The sequence below is a fragment of the Choloepus didactylus genome, chromosome 2, assembly GCF_015220235.1.
Source record: "Choloepus didactylus isolate mChoDid1 chromosome 2, mChoDid1.pri, whole genome shotgun sequence".
In the NCBI taxonomy this organism is placed as follows: Eukaryota; Metazoa; Chordata; class Mammalia; order Pilosa; family Megalonychidae; genus Choloepus; species Choloepus didactylus.
Window position 1 is genome coordinate 144,608,480 of NC_051308.1, and position 17,140 is coordinate 144,625,619.

The 17,140-nt window shown below is 36.3% G+C and overlaps 1 protein-coding gene and 1 pseudogene across 3 annotated transcripts in view; one reads left to right on the forward strand and one right to left on the reverse strand.

Annotated features, from left to right (window-relative positions):
• Nucleotides 1-17,140, forward strand: part of DPYD (dihydropyrimidine dehydrogenase) — a 943,583-nt gene that overhangs the window by 651,989 nt on the left and 274,454 nt on the right. The window lies entirely within an intron of this gene.
• LOC119526980 lies at nucleotides 15,750-16,853 on the reverse strand (annotated as a pseudogene).

Consider the following 17,140-nt stretch of genomic DNA (forward strand, 5'->3'; position numbering starts at 1 on the left):
GTAGTTGCTTTAGTGTAAACAAATTAATCACTCCAGTAAAAAGACAGAGGTTGGCAGAATGAATAAAAAAGTATGATCAAACTATATGCCATCTATAAGAAGCTCATCTTAAATTCCAGTCTCAAGTAGGTTGAAAGTGAAAAGGTTGGAAAAATATATACTATACAAATAATAGCCAAAAGAAATCTGGGGCAGCTATCCTGATATAAGATGAAATAGATTTTCAGTCACAAAGTGTTACGAGTGTCAAAGAAGGTCACTATATACTGATATAACATATCAGTTATGAAAGATATAACAATTATATATGTATATGTGTGTGTGTGTACGTATATATATGTGCACACACACACACACACCAAATGGCAGAACTCCAAAATATTTGAAGCAAATATTGAAGTATTTAAGGGAGAAATAGGTGATTCTCTAATAGTACTTGTATTCACCACTTTCAAAAATGCATAGATCATCTAGACAGAACAGTGAAGACACAGAGACTTGAATGATAATTATAAATCAAACTGATGTGTCTCCAGGATAGACTATATGTTAGGTAATAAAACAAGTTTCAATAAATTTAAAAATATTGAAATCATACAATGTATCTTCTCCAAAGACAATGGAATGAAACTAGAAATCAATAACAGAAGAACTGGAAAATTCACAAATATGTGGAAATAAACAACACATTCTTCAACAACCAATGGGTCAAAGAATCAAAGGAAAATTAGGAAGTATCTTAGGGTGAATTAAAATGAAATCACAACATAGCAAAATTTATGGGATGCAGCTAAGCAGTGCTGAGTGAAATTTATCACTCTAAACATTTACATTACAAAAGAAGGAAAATCTCAAATCAGAAACCTAACTTCAACACTGGAGGATCTATAAAAAGAAGAAGAGACTAAACCTAACGCAATAAGAATGAAGGGAATCATGAAGATTAGAGCAGAGATAAATAAAATAGAAATGTTTTTTTATGAAAGAAAGTTAACAAAACCAAAAGTTGGTTTTTGAAAATATCAATAAAATTGAGAAGCCTTTAGTTACATAGCAATTAAAATGAAGAAAGGATCCAAATAACTAACAGAAATGAAATGAGGGTCACTACTAATGACCCCACAGAAATAAAAAGAATTTTAACACTATATTATGTACATAAAATTTTTAATATTTAACACAATGTTTAATATTTAATACAATATTATGTACATAAAAGACAAGTAAACTGTACATAATAGACAAGTAAAGAGATTGGCTCATTCATCAAAAACCTCCCAAAAAAGACACATAAAGAGATTGAATCAGTCATCAAAAACCTCCCAAAAAAGAAAAGCCCAGTACCAGATGGCTTTACAGGGTAATTTTAACAGTCTTAGAAGACTTAATACCAGTCCTTTGCACACTCTTCTAAAAAATTGAAGAGGAGGGAATGCTTACTAACAAATTGTATAAGGCCAACATTACCTTAATACCAAAGTTAGATAAAGATACCACACGAACACAAAATTACTGACCAATATCCGTCAGTGATCTAGATGCAAATATCCTTGACAAAATCCTAGCAAATGGAATCCAACAGCATATTAAAAGAATTTTATAGTATCAAGTGGGATTTATCCCAGATATGCAGGGGTTCGTCAACATAAGAAAATCACCACATTAGCAGAACAATAGGGGAAAAAAGCATATGAGAACCTCAAATGACCCAGAAAAGACATTTGAAAAAATCTATCACCGCTTCTATATAAAAACCCTTATGAAACTAGCAATATAAGAAGCTTCCTAAACATGATAAAGAGTGTATATGAAAAATCTACAGCTGACATACTCAGTGGTGAAAGACAAAAAGCTTTACCTCTAAAATCAGGAACAAGACAAGGATGCCCACTTAACCACTATTATTCAGCATTGTACTGGATGGTCTAGCCAGAACAGTTAGGCAAGAAAAAGAAAAAAAAAAAAGTCATCTGAACTGGAAAGAAAGAAATAAATCTTTCCCTATTTGCAGATGACATGATCCTATAAACAGAGAATTCTGATCAATCCACAACAAAGCTACTACAGCTAATAAATTCAGCAAAATACCAGGGTACAAGATCAACACCCCAAAATCTATAGTGTTTCTATACCTTAGTAATGAACAATCTAAAGAGAAAATCAAGAAAAAATTTCCATATACAATAACAACTATAAGAATCAAATATGTAGGAATAAATTTAAAGAAGTATGTACACAGAAAATCATAAAACATTTCTAAAGGAAATCAAAGAAGACCTAAATATAGGAAGGACTTTCTGTGTTCATGGATTGAAGACGAAATACTACTAAGAAATCAGCTCTACCCAAAGTGATTTACAGGTTCAACACAAGCCCAGTCAAAATTCCAACAGCCTTCTTTGCAGAAATGGAAAAGTCAATCATCAAACTTATATGGAAGGGTAAGTGGTCCTGAAAAGCCAAAACCATCTTGAAAAAGAAGAAAGAAGTTGGAGGATTCACCTCCCAATTTATTACAATTTATTACAAAGCCACAGTAACCAAAACTGCATGGAACTGGCTCAAGGGCTGACATATAGACCAATAAAATCAAATTAAGAGTTCAACAATAAACTCTCACATCTAAAGCCAATCAATTTTTGACAAGGATGTCAAATCCACTTAGTGGGGAAAGAAGAGTCTCTTCAACGAATGGTGCTGGGAAAACTGAATCTCCATCTGCAAAAGAATGAAGGTGGACCCCTTCTCACACCATATACAAAAATTAACTCAAAATGTATCAAAGACATATATATATATGAGAACCAAAACCTTAAAACTCCTAGAAGAAAACTTAGGGAATCATCTCCAGGACTTTTTGTTAGGCAGTGGTTTCTTAGACTTTACATCCAAATCACAAGCAACAAAAGAAAAATTGATAAATGGGACTTCATCAAAATTAAAAACTTCTGTGCATCAAAGAACTTCATCATAAAAATAAAAAGATAACATGCAGAATGGGAGAAAATATTTGGAACCACATATTTGATAAGGGTTTAATATCTAGAATATGTTAACAAATCTTACAACTCAACAACAAAAAGGCAAGCAATTGAATTAAAAAATGGGCAAAGACTTGAATAGACATATCTTCAAAGAAATACGCAAATGTTCAAAAAGCACATGAAGAGATATTCGGTATCATTAGCTATTAGGGAAATGCAAATCAAAACCACAATGAGATACCATTTTAAACGTACTAGAATGGCTACTAATAAAAAAAATGGAATTTTACAAGCATTAGAGAGGATGTGAGAAACAAGAACATGCTGCATATATTGTTGGTAGGAATGTAAAATGGTGCAGCCACTGTGGAAAATAGTTGTATGGTTACTCAGAATGTTAAGCATAGAATTACCAATATCAACCAGCAAGCTTATTTCTCAATATTTACCTAAGAAATGAAAGCAACTCTATGAACACCAGTGTTCATTGCGGCATTTTTCGCTATTGTCAAAAGATGGAAGTAACCCAAGTGTCTATCAACTGATGAATGGATAAACATGATATGGTATAAACATACAGTGGAATATTATTCAGCCATAAACAGAATGAGGTTCTAATACATGTGACAACATGGATGAACCCTGAAGACATAATGTTGAGTGAGATAAACCAGACACAAAAGGACAAATATTGTAGGTTATCACTGATGTGAAATAATTAGTATTAACAAATTCATAGAGTCAGGAACTACAGATTATCAGGGGCCAGTGTGAAGGTAAGGTATGGGGAATTAATTCTTAATTAGTACAGAGTTTCTATTTGGGGTGATGGAAAAGTTTTGGTCATATATAGTGGTGATGGTCGCACAACATTGTGAATGTAATTAACACCAATAAATCATATATCTGAATATGGTTAAAAGGGAAATTTTAGGTTATATATACATTACTAAAATAAAAAAATATTTTTAAATAATAGGACTGTATAACACAATGGTGAACCATTATATAAAGTATGAACTATAGTTAACAATATGATTATAATAATACTGTTTCATTGGTTCTAACAAAGATATCATATTAATGCAAAGTGTTAATAATAGGGAGAATTGTTTTCATGGTGGGGAGGGATATGGGAACTATTCTTTGCATGATTTTTCTGTAAACATACAACTTCTCTAGTAAACTAAATAGCAAAAAAAGTAGTTTAGATGAATCAAAACTCTTGATTATAAAATGTGACAAAAATTTCAGTAACATAAAAATAAAAGTAGAAAAATGGGTTTAAAATGTAGCAAATCTTTAAACATTCAACAATCTTGAAAAGGATTATTGACTCTAATTAAGATCACCCAATGCAATGTTTTGGTATTTCCCTCATGATCTAGTCCTTGTCCAGATTTAATTTACCCAAACTCTGTATAGTTTATTAAAAAAAAAGAGAAATGCTTTGTATCTGTTACAATGTGCCAACATTATTCATAAGACTTTAACCACAGATTATTACTGTTACCCTTGCCAGAGAGCAGACGTCTGCCATTATGAAAAGAATCCAAAAGTAAGTGTGAGGATGACATTGCCCCAGATGTGTTGACTTTCCCCCTGGGAAATAAAGCCTTTCTCCAGCAGCTGGGTTAACAGACCCTCTGTCTCACATGTAACACCAGTCAGTGTTCAGGGAGAGATGAATACTGCTCTGCCTGGATCCAGTCCCTGTTAGACATCTATGTAGCAGACAAGCAAATATCCTCTCTGAAAGTCAAAACAGCTGACAGGTCACAGTATTTCCTGTATTTCCCAGAGTGGAGAAAGCTCTGGGGAACTCAAGGGTATGAGAAATTCAAATAACCCAAAGGTTAGAGAAAGGAATGTGGGAGACTCAGCAGCAGTGATCAAATACAATAAGCTGCAGCCACAGGGGCCTCTGCGGCCTCTTTTGGGGGATCTAAAGTGAGGATCACTGCTAGGTTCCATTTGCTTTTTGGTACCCGTCGAGTATGTGTCCACAAGGCCTCCTGCATTTCACATTCTTGATTCCTCTCACTCCTTCTGGCTCAAACCCTGTACTGCCAGTGTGTTTTAAGGTGCTATATTGTCTTGAATGTGATATTTAATCATGTTCTAAACAGCATGGACACATTTAAGTTTGTGCAAGAGAGTTGAAACTTGAAGTCTGTGTAACGAATTACCACAAACAGCATGATTTAAAAATACCAGAAATTTATTGTCTCACAGTTTTGGAGGCAAGAAGTCCAAAATCAGTGGGCTGGCAGGCTCATGCTCCTTCTAAAACCTGTAAGGGAGAATCCTTCCTTGCCTAATCCAGCTTTTGGGGGTGTCAGCAATCCTTGGTGATCTTTGACTTGCAGCTGCAGCACTGCAGCCTCTACATGTTCACAGGGCATACTCCTCTCTCATGTCTGTCTAACCCTGTGCCAAATCTCCCTCTTGTTTTATAAGGATACCCATCATATTACATTAGGGCCCACCCTAATCCAGTTTGGCTTCGTCTTAATTAATCACATCTTCAAAGACCCTATTTCCAAATAAGGCTACATTCATAGGACCAAGGATAACGATTTGAACATATCTTTTTGAAGGACACAATTCAAGCCATAACAAGGTCTATGAGTTGTCTGTATGCATTTGGGGTAGGCTAAGTGGGTTGGACCACTGAGATGTCACATTCGTGGGTTTGGAAATCATTGCCCTGTGATAGAAGGTGGTTTCATGAAGAGACATGAGAAATGGCTGTGTGATATAAGCAAAGGTGACTGAAATCTGATATTAACCCTATACATTTGATTTATCCTCATCTCTTTTATTTTCTGTGGTGTTATAATTTTAGAAGTGATTTACAATGATTTTTTAACTAGTTTCTGAGAAAAATGTCTCTAATCAAAATGAAATATTTGCTTTATCTTATGTTGCCAAACTTTTTATTTGATTTTAATTCTTGGCCATTTGCATAGACATGAGTGCTTACATAAACTGCAGGAGATCTGTAAGACACATTTATATTACTGCCAATATTTTGCCTAAAGCTTGTTTTCTAGCATTCTCACTTTTAGTTATTAATGTTGGTTAATGGTATAAATATAATTGCTTTTTAAAATATTAATTTTTAGTAAAAGCAACACCATTTAAATATAACTGAAACATCAGCTTTAGATCAGGGATTATTATTGTTTTTTCCTAGAACAACATTCATGTGGCAGTAAAAAAATTACACGTAGTAACACATAGGTGGACAGCCTGGTGAATAGTTGCAGGAAGAATATCTAAATATATTATTTTTAATTTAATTTGTTGTATTTCAGAAATAAAGCTGCAATTGCCATTCAAAACGTGTTGTTGTTGTTGTTGTTGTTGTTTTTAATTCACCCTCAAGTGGTAGTTGTTAACATCACAATGAATTTAGAAGTGTGCTTTTATGCAATCTTGTGGGAGCAGGTGTATTAGTGTTGATTAGATTGGAATTCTTTGATTGAGCATTTCCACGGAGATGTGACTCAATCAACTGTGAGTGAAAGGTTTAATTGGATAATTTCCATGGAGGTGTTACCCTGCCCATTCAGGGTGGGTGTTAATTGGATCACTGGAGTCATATAAAGGAGTTCACAGACAGAAGGAACTCAGAGCAACTGAGAGTGCCATTTTGGAAGAGCTGTAGCTAAGAGAGGACAAAACGCCTCAAGAGCAACATTTGGAGAACACCATTTTGAAACACAACCTAGAAGCAAGCAGACGCCGGCCATGTGCCTTCCATGCTTACATAGGTTTTCCGGATGCCAGTGGCCTTTCTCCAGTGAAGGTACCTGTTGTTGATGCCTTACCTTGGACACTTTATGGCCTTATGACTGTAACTTTGTAACAAGTAAACTCCCTTATAAAAGCCAATCCATTTCTGGTATTTTGCAAAAAGACAGCATTAGCAAACTGGAACAAAAAGTATAGTGGTTTTCTATATGTTTGATGACTAAAGCATAAAGCTAAGCTAAGTGTATTTTTGGCCTAAGGGGAGAGGCTATGATCCTTACACTAGGAAGTCATGAAGACTTTGGAGAGCATAATGTCACGAAGAAGTAATAGGTATCAGCAGTGCAAAGTAGAGACAAGATGGGAAACTAAGAATACTAAGAGATGAATATTGGCAACTAAATATAAGGTCCAGTAATGGAGCCCAACTATCCTACAATGTTTGGAAGAACTGACAGACAATACTTAGTCATGTATCAGGTGCCATTTAGGATTGTGGAGTAAAGAAGATTGCATTTTAGGCTAAAATGGCAAGACAGTAGACCAGAAAACCAGGAAGTAAGCAGGGAGTAAAAGACACAGATCTCAAGAAAACACAAAGAAGAGGATAATGAATAAGATAAATCAAGTGTGAAGGTATAAGAAACGCCACTTTCAAGACCTTAAAATTAAGACAACTTCTGCTACAGAAAGAAAGTTTTTACACATTTCCTGATGGGGTAGAACCAATCTTTTAGAGTGTAATCAGTTTAACACTTCCAGCTGGGAGCTAGTGAGCCATGTCTGGAAGGAGACATATGAGTTTGCCTCACTAGAAAAGGACTTATTGATGTAAGTCCAAGGAAATAGATTTATTAAAATTGTGTAATTTCACAACTTAGGAGTATTGATTAAAGATCAAAGATCCTATGGCTTTTGTTACCATAATTTTGGAACTGCATTCTCAGAGAACACCACCATCCTTGCTGCCCCAAGATAAACACAGGTGGTACTTTTTGGGAATCATAGTGTTAACACAAAGTCTGTGTTGACACTGATTACATTGCAGAGATATTAATGACTATCATGTTTTGTAGCTAACTTTGTTTCTATTCTCCCACCAAAAAAATGCTATTATGTAGCAATATAATCAATAAACATATACACTATACTTTACAGAATTGTTTTATCTAAACAGAAATCAATTTAAGGCAACAATAATGAGTTTAGCCACTCTAGATGCCTTGAACATTTTTGGTTCTCTTCTCATGTTATTTGCTATTTACTTTTGTCTGAGGTTGATAGCTTGAGTGTTTATCCATCTCTGTCAGTTGCTGCTGAAAGTGTTCAGTTTTAAAAGTCATTGTAGATTAAGTTGTAGACTCAGTGAGTGTTAAGGAGTGTTCATATCTCATCAAAAAAGAGCATATAGATTTTATCACTTATTCATAAAATTTCTGGCCCTCTATAAAATAGAAATTTCTGTTGCCAGTTTTCCTTTGCCAACTTTTTCTTTCTTGACTACTCTAGAAACATGTAGGCAACATGGCGGGCTTGCTGCTCCTGTTTTTCCTGTAACTGTGTTTTGCCTAATATGAGAAAGCTTAGAGTAAGAAGGAATGATAGGATCCCTTCACTTTTAGTATCCATTTTCTGTTCCTCTTTCTTCTGTTCACTAGTATTTTGCTTCTAATTTCTCTATGCTACATCTCAAACCTTTAGAGAATAGCCTTTCTATTTAGGAGAAGTATGTTATAGAGACCTGTATTTTTATCTAATAGCCAAACTTAAAATATATCTCCACTTTCATTCATTCAACAGATATTTAGAGTAACTACCATGTATCAAGAATTTTGTGAAATGCTGAGAATATAATGTTGAGAAAAGTAGACATAATCACCATCCTTATGGAGCTTTATATTTAATAGAGTAGACCAATAAGGAGCAAATAACTCCACAAACAACACATTGTAACTGAGATAGTAATCATGAAGGAGCAGTCCATGATCATGTAATGTGAGCTTTCTGGCCTACTTTGAGAGGTCAAGGACAGTTTATTGGAGGAAGTGACATTTGAGCTGATGGCTGAAATATTTATAGAGATTTTCAATAAGTGAAGTGATTGGGCTGTGGTAACACATTCCAGGCAGTGGAAACAAAATGTGCAAAAAACTTGTAGTTGAAACTAGGGAAACTCAAGGCCAAGAAAGAAGAATGGAGTACCTCTAACATGGAGGCAGAAGTGTATGGCACAAAATGACATTGGAAAGGAAAGTGCAGGTCAGAGTATGCAAGGCCACATAAGAAAGGTCATAGAAAGTATTTTGATCTTATCCAAAGAGCAATGGAAAGCCATTAAAAAGTTTTAGGTGTGTGTGTGAGTGTGTATGTGTATGCGGATGCATACATATTGCATTTGTGTGATAAAGAAGATGGTGGTGATGGTGGGAATAAGATTAGATTTTTCATTTTGAGAGAATGGCCTTGAAGAGGCTATCTATGAATCCTCTGCAGTAGTTCAGGTAAGAAATTATGGCGGTTTGTGGCTTAGATTAGGAAAATAATGGTAGAGATGGAGAAACTGGGCAGATGCAAAAAAAAGGGGTACAGTCAGCAGCATTTGAAAATGGGTTGGATAAGGATGTTGAGGAACAATCAAGTGGCAAGATAATTCTTGGCTTTCTGGCTTTTGCAGATAGAGAAATTCTGGAATTATGAACTGAGACAGATGTATTTAGTTCAAGTAACCAAATGGAATAAGGTTGGAGTTGATTCCAGGAATGTCTGGATCCAGGAAAGCAGACGATATCTTCAGCATTCCCATTTCCTCTAGCTTTCTCTTCTTTACTTAAAGCCATGATAGATGACTCATAGAGCCATCAGTGCAGGTAGTTACCTAGTCTCAGACAAATCCATGATTCCTAATCAAAAGTCCTTGAATGCAATATGCCAATGCTAAATGTATATGAGAGGGGGATATAGGGGAGTCATATGGGATTCTTGGTAGTGGTGTTATTTGCTGTCCTTAGTAGTATATTGTATTGTATGACATGTTATTCTTCTTTTTATCATTTTTTCTTATTGCTAAAAAAAACAATTTTTCTTGTAGTAATCAGTATGTTCAAGTGCTGATTGTGGTGATAAATGTACAACTTTATGATGATACCATGAACAACTGATTGTACACTGTGGATAAATGTATGGTATGTGAATATAACTCTATAAAATTGTAGGAAAATATATATATAGGAGTAAAAGTGTTGGAGAAAACATGGTGAGAGGGATGATGCCTCACCAATATGGACTAACTACAATGTGTAAACGCAGAATTGAATCTTAGAACATAGCCTAACGTGGACACAATAATTGTAATAGTCCCTAGATTGTAAGCTCTTACAGCAGTTAACTCTCCCTGAATTGTAAGGCCTATCTCTAAACTTTGAGATGCTGATCCCCTAGGGTATAACCTGATTGGTCTCTGGAACAATGCATATCTCTGAGACACCTGAAACTCAGAGCTAGAGCTCAGCAGATATGAATGTCAGTATTAGTGCATACAGCCACTGTCAAAAAAAAAAAAAAAAAAGCTGAAAAAGAGCCCAGATTTCAATTAGTGATATGAATGAAGCAGGTCTGGTTAAGACCAGGGCAAGCCAGGCCAAAGGATAAAGGTTGAAACTGATTGTGTTTTAAAACTTCGACTTTCATATGAGACCAAGGGAATAGATATCTATTTGGTACAGGATCTAAATTTTCTAAACGGTACAACTCTACAGTCGATTTGTTCAAACACCACAATTGCATGGAACTTTGAATAGGAAGTGAGATACGGTAGGTTAGTATAGGCTGGAGTGAAATAGTGACACATCCTAGAGTAATTTGGGCAGATAATAAAAAATATATTTACAGCCTCTCCCTCCCCAGCCCCGAGGATCTGGGGGAAGGTGAGGATGTGTTGGACATCCTCACCTGGACTGGTGTTGATGTTGTCACAAACATTGGGACTGGCGGTTTGATGTGCTGAGCCCTCAAGCATGGGACTTGCCCTTATGAAGCTCATTACCACAAAGGAGAGTCTAAAGTTGTATGTAATGGTGCCTAAGAGTCTCCCCCTGAGTACCTCTTTGTTGCTCAGATGTGGCCCTCTCTCTCTCTAACTGAGCCATCTCGACAGGTGAACTTGCTGCCCTCCCCTCTACGTGGGACCCGACTCCCAGGGGTGTAAATCTCCCTGGCAACACAGAGTATGACTCCTGGGGATGAATGTGGACCCGGCATCGTGGGACTGAGAGTATCTTCTTGACCAAAAGGGGGATGCAAAATGAGACAAAATAGTTTCAGTGGCTGAGAGATTCCAAATGGAGTCGAGAGGTCACTCTGGTGGACATTCTTATGCACTATATAGATAACACCTCTTAGGCTTTAATGTATTGGAATAGCTAGAAGTAAATACCTGAAACTACCAAACTCCAACCCAGCAGTCTGGACTCCTGAAGACAGTTATATAATAATGTAGATTACAAGGGGTGACAGTGTGATTGTGAAGACCTTGTGGATCACACCCCCTTTATCTAGTGTATGGATGAGTGGAGGAATGGGGATAAAAACTAAAGGACAAATGGGGTGGGATGGGGGGATGATTTGGGTGTTCTTTTTTCACTTTTATTTTTTATTCTTGTTCTGGTTCTTTCTGATGTAAGGAAAATGTTCAGAGATAGATTGTGGTGATGAACGCATAACTATGTTATCATACTGTGGACAGTGGATTGTATACCATGGATGATTGTATGGTGTGTGAATGTATTTCAATAAAACTGAATTTAATAAAAAAAAAAAAAAAGTCCTTGAATATTGACACCTTTCTACTTCTGGACCAACCACTGATTTCTGTTATTCTGGTATTTGCAGTATTCTCTCCTCAACCCCAACCACTAAATCCTACTGGAAACTTTCTTTTAAATGGAGACATCCTTAGTTTAAACAATTTAAAATTTATGCTTAAAACATAAAATATTTTGTATATTAAACATATTAGATATGCATTGTCTATAGAGATGATAGATTTCGCATACATAAAATGAAGTGCAATCTTCCCAGTAGTAGTAAAATTAAGGAAGTGTATTTATTGAGATGGCTATGGTGAAAGTATAGTTTCCATAGTGTAAATTAATCTGAAGATAATAAATTTATGAAGTATTTTTATGGAGAATAAAAATTGTGTTTATCAGTTAGTGCCCACTGTATTCTAGTCATTGTGCCAAGTATTTCTACACATGGGATCAAATTTATTCCTCAGTCAACTATGAAGGAGAAGATGGAGCATTATCTATATCACAGTTGAAGAAACTGAAGCTAGAGTGATTTGCTCCCCATTGAATCCTCAGGAATTCAATAATTTCTGGATAGATTAGTGAAGATATGAATGAACGAATAGTCAAATGAATTAAGCTTTTCACACAAAATATCTCTTTGTGCCACTGGTAGTAAAAAGATCCTGAGCAGGGCAGCTTATTAATCTAACTCAGTAAAACAAATTCTTGTTTTTTTTCGTAAGTTGGGAACTTACATTCCCAAATTATATTTTTCCCTCTAAAATCAGTCTCGATACTTCATTCTGATTTTTCTGTTATTTTTTCACCTCAACTATTTAGTGACATTTTGAATTTCTCTAATTTGTTTCTCGAATCCATTCAAAACACATTTGTCTAAAAGTACACACCACTCATTTATGCATCTTACTCACAATTCCCTGTGCCTTCTAAAATATTCCACTTTTGGAATCATTAATCATTATTCAAGAATGAGCATTTTTTTTTACACATTACTATAAGAGTTTGTAGAATGCAAGACATCAGAATGGCTGACTGTGACTTTCTTATGCAAACCTTTTATCCTTATATAAAGAACCTCTGTACCCAGGAATGAGGGAAGAGAAAGAAAATGTATATCCCTAACCTGGCCTCCAGTGGTATTCAGGAGCCTGAATCCCATTCTGTTTGCCATGCTCTAATCCAAGGGCCACTCATTTAATCCCCACAACATCCCTGTGATGTATTTATTATTATTCCCATTTTACAGATGGAGGCACTCAAAGACAAGAAGCATAAAGTAACCTGACAGGTTTACACAGTGAATAAGTGGCAGCATCTGATTCTGACCCAAATCCCTGTACTGCTGACCCTCAGGTGGTAATGCCTCCCCACTCCACCCACCCCCCAAAAAAGAGTTTTAAAGAAGTGAAGAAGTAAACCCTGGTCATACCAGCCATCACAATTTCTGATATTCATATCTTAATGATGCACTCTTGTTTGAAGATAGCACTATTTGTGGAAGCCATGAAACCTCCGCTATATAATAATCTTCTAGAAAAGGCCAGTTTCTTAAAAATGATTGGTACAAATGATTTTTATTTTTCTGTGATTTTAATTTTTTTCTGCACCCAAATTCATTTCTAAAGAAAAACTCTAGCATTTTTAAAAACTCCAGATATGATTAAAATACAGTGCAATAAATATAGTTTGATTTTCTAATTATTAGTATTTATTGTCAATGTCTGTTTTTATAAAAAGTCTATTTTTTTAATTGTATAAATTTGGCATCACCCCCTTCCATTAGGAGAGAATATGTAGTATCAGTATTGAGCCATAAGAAACTGCTCCTTATAGGTGATTATTTGGGATAAGCTTGAAGAAGAGGGGAAAACCCCTGCAGAGGTGCCCTGAGAGTTAATTCACCCTTTCTGCACATGGCTGGGAACACTAAATATGCAGCGTGCCATCCAGCCCCGTAAGTGCTCCTTCTGCCTGCGCCTGTGGTTCCCCAGCTCTACCCCTCTACAAAGTGTAGAACATTAAGCCATCCAGGCAGCGGAGAGTATTTTCATATAGCTGCTGCCCTTTATAGCAGCCTGGCAGTGAGTGACCATAATAAATTATGCACTGCTCTGTGAGACTGTGACAGAATGCGCTGGAGGAACAGCAGGGGTGTTACAAAATCCATTTTTTGAAATTTTTGTTTCTTTTTCTTACTAGATTCCATGCTGCTCTTTTCCTGTCATCTTGTTCCTTTTTTTTCCTATCTATTGTTTTGAGGGTTTTGTGTCTGACAGTTCTTTTCTACTGCTGGTTTTGTCCTTTTTGTTACCTTGTTTCTGCCTTTGTGGGTTTGTCCACCCCCTTTCCTTAGTCCTGTGCATTTTGAATTTAATTCTCGTTTTCTGTCGTGCAGTCGTTTGCCTCACTTTTCTCTTTCTGCCTTATTGTTTCACATATTGCAGAAAAAAACAAATTCCCTTTTTGTCTGCAGTCTTTTACATGATGTTATGTAGTTGTCATTTTCCTTTCAGTATCAGTGCACTGTACTGTACATACAATTCATTTTGGTTTCAAGAATCCCAAACACATGTCCGGAGAAGTCTGGAAAGCTGATGGCAACAACAGCAAAAAAAAAAAAAAAACAAAAACAAAAACAAGAGAATTGTTCTTTGAGAAGAGTGTAGACCCATTTTTATCCTGTAGGTGAGTACACATAGAATCTGTAAATTTTTGTTAGTAATTTCAGATTATTCAATATTTTCCTCTTTTCTCCAAGAGTAACTCTACTCCAAATTGTCAATTGTTTTGACACTCTTCCTTATAAATCCACTTATCTGTTTATTTCTTTATTATTTTTCCATTGATGAATACAGCCTGAAAAGATAATTCCACTATGTGGAAAACTCACTGATTCAATACCATTCTCTGGTTATTAATTGAGCAACTATTATGTGGCATGCATTGTGCAGGCATTGAGAACACAGGATACCAACAGTTTTATTTGACTTTTTGGATTCTTTAGTTGGTCATGTCCCTTACTCTCAGTCTCTTTATTCTCTCTGTGGACACCTCACAATGTTATTTGCCTCTTGCCTTCTCCGCTTTCTCTTCATTTCCTTTGGAGTTAACACTCCTACTCTTTATTTAGAGTTATTTAAGAAGGATTTATGATTTTCTGCCTAAGTTCACTGTATCAGATTAGAAAGCTCAGATCTCTTTTTACGTAAATACCCAAGAATATGCTGCATCCTTTATCCCTTTTTTTATATTGCAGTTAAAAACAAACAAAACAAAAATCTCACCTTTGGTTTGTCTGTGGATTTTTGTCATATTTGCAATAGCCAAATTTAATTGTGGTAATATGTATACTTGTTAAATATCAGTGAATTAAATAAAAATATACAATTAAACTCTTCCTTTTACAGTATGTAGTTCTTTGCCCCTTTTAAACATTTTTTTACCTTTCCTTTTATTTGCCTGCTTATTTTCTCTTTTTTGTAAACTTAGTCTCTTATAATCCTATTTCTCCTTAATCACTTTTGATTCTGTTTCTCTCCTTGTTGTATTTTCTTTTTTCTTTCTTTCTTTCTTTTCTTTTCTTTTTTTTTTTTTTTTTTTTAATTAAGAGTAGTCACTGTTCATGGTTTATTTGGTGTTTTAAATGTTATGACACTTTGGGATAGTTATTGCACTGTTTACAGGTAGATCTTTCTTTTTACATTACACGGCAGTGTACACCACTTTGATACATTTGGTACACAAAATAAGATCCTTTAGAACAGTTATGCACAAAACATGCAATGTTGGATTTACACATTGGAGTCCAGGATGTGACTGAATAGGGGAGAAAGAAGTTGGACTAGGCATATTGAATAAAGGAACCAGAGGTATATAATACATAGTAACTGTGCATTCTTCAGGTTCGAAAGACTAACTGCAACATGTGCAATGTTGGCACTGGTGCCTCAGAGGTGAACTATTTTATACCGACCAGTTTGGGGTTACCCAAGATAAGTATCATATCCAGCATCAGGATATAGCTATAAAGTTGTATGAACCATTCCTACTTCTAACTTTAAGAAACTGATGTTTTCCCTAGGTCATTTTAATATCACTGCTCTAATCACAGACTAGATAAAAAGGACAACATGCACAATCTCCAACAAAAATCCTGTTGTAACCTAGGCAGTAAGTGATACAACATTATACAACTTTAAAATTGCAGCTCTTTTTGGATCCCCCAAAGTATATCTGCTCTCTTCTTCATATGGGCCTCTTCTTCAGGAGTCAAAGTCACCTTAATAATGTCTGAGATTCCATTCTGTCCCAAGATGCAAGGAACACTAAGGAAGACATCATCTTTTATTCCATAGAGACCCTTAATCATGGTGGAAGCTGGATGTACCCGTCTAAGATTCTTCATCATACTTTCTGCCAAATCTGCCACAGACAGCCCAGTGGCCCAGGAGGTGTAACCTTTCAGTTTGATCACCTCATAAGCAGTGTCAACCACCTGCTTGTGAACCTCTTTCCACTGTTCCTTATCGGCATCAGTGCCTAATTCAGGGTGCAGATTTTTCAAGGAGACCCCAGCAACATTCACTCCACTCCCAGGCACACTAGTCTCCATGCTCCCCAAGGACCCAGCCATGACAGCTTAATGGGTGAACTCCCAGCCTCTCCTCCATTAGATAACAGAAGGGGCTGAATCCAGATTGCAACCACTTCCAATAACACGGTTTTTGGGAAAGCCACTTTCAATAACATGGTTTTTGGGGAAGCCACTTATTTTCCAAGCTACATAGGTCAAGATATCCACTGGATTGGAAACAGCAAGCAACTTGCATTTTGCACTGTATTTTACATTAGGAATGATGAATTTAAAGATGTTCACGTTATGCTGGACCAAATTAAGACGGCTCTCTCTCTCTTTCTGACATGCCCCAGCTGTGATAACCAGCTTAGAGTTTATAGTCACACTATAGTCTTTGCCAGAGACAATTTTTGGTGTCCTAAGGAAAACGCTGCCAGATTGGAGAGCCAACATCTCTCCCTTCAGTTTGTCTTCTATGACATCAACAAGCTCAAGTTCATCTGCAAATTCCTTTATAAAGATACTGATGGCACAGGACATACCAACAGGACCAACCCCAACAACTGTAATCTTATTCTAAAGGATCTGTTCTTCCTTAATAAGATTCCGAATCAGCTGATCCTTGAGAGATGCCACTTTAGACTTCGAATGGAAAGGAACCTTGGCATGAAAAAATAGTGTGGACGTTTCGGTGTAAGTGTGGCCTCCGGAGGGCTCGCTCATTTTGGTCTATTAACCCGAAGCGGGGCAGGCCTATCCTCAGACAAGATCATTGTGAGCCGCCCACCCAAGTCTACCCCAGCCAGCAACGTTCTTGCCAAGTTTCTCAAGCAAATACCAGAAGTAGCTGTGGAAAGTGCCTTTAACTACCACAAAGTAAAATCCAGAGGAAGTGGGACGTGCTATGAGCTCTGCGCCTGTGCGCCCACTCCCTCCTCCCCTTTCTCGGGGGTGCTGAAGGAGGGGCGGGGATCACACGAACAAATCCACGTGGAGGCGCCCGCCGAATT